This window comes from Apostichopus japonicus, chromosome 20 (genome assembly GCF_037975245.1).
Source record: "Apostichopus japonicus isolate 1M-3 chromosome 20, ASM3797524v1, whole genome shotgun sequence".
Lineage (NCBI taxonomy): Eukaryota > Metazoa > Echinodermata > Holothuroidea > Aspidochirotida > Stichopodidae > Apostichopus > Apostichopus japonicus.
Genome location: NC_092580.1, coordinates 18462501 through 18463364, shown reverse-complemented (window position 1 = coordinate 18463364; position 864 = coordinate 18462501).

Below are 864 nucleotides of genomic sequence, written 5' to 3'. Positions count from 1 at the left end.
GAGGAGGAGGAGGAGGAGGAGGAGGAGGAGGAGGAGGAGGAGGAGGAGGAGGAGGAGGAGGAGGAGGAGGAGGAGGAGGAGGAGGAGGAGGAGGAGGAGGAGGAGGAGGAGGAGGAGGAGGAGGAGGAGGAGGAGGAGGAGGAGGAGGAGGAGGAGGAGGAGGAGGAGGAGGAGGAGGAGGAGGAGGAGGAGGAGGAGGAGGAGGAGGAGGAGGAGGAGGAGGAGGAGGGTCAAAAGATCCTCCTGTCTTTGGGTTGCGGTGTGGAGGGGGTTGGGGCCTGATATGTTAATAAATAAATTCTCAAATGCTCAGTTATGTTATACTTCCCGTTCCAGACTTAAATTCCAATAACACACATTTTAGGAAACAGTGTTACAACGAAACAAGAGGGCAGTCCATGGAGTTGCAAATCTAATTTCCTACATGACTTTACTCTTGGCTTCTTAATTTAGCTAAAAGGTATGTCGTTTGTTCAGATAGCAAGTTTGAACTTGACCAGACTTACGGAGTAGGGGGAGTTCGCGACACACTTTTCGCATAATATAGACCAAATTGACCTCAATTGACCTTTGTTCTCGACCCTAAACACCAAAAAAACTGCACTATTTTAAAATTCGTCTCATCTTTCTCTATACATATCTTGTGGTTGAATGCCTTTGTCCACATGTTGACAAGCAGAATATAGTTAAAAACCAATTTTTAGATTTCTTGACCTTTGACCTATGACGTCCTCAATCACGCAGGCACGAGTTTACATGGCCAGGCACCTACCCACTAAGTTTGAACTTGATCGAACTTTCGGTGTAGGCGGAGTTCGCAACAAACCTTTTTGCTCACTCACACTTACAAGCATGCAAACACAT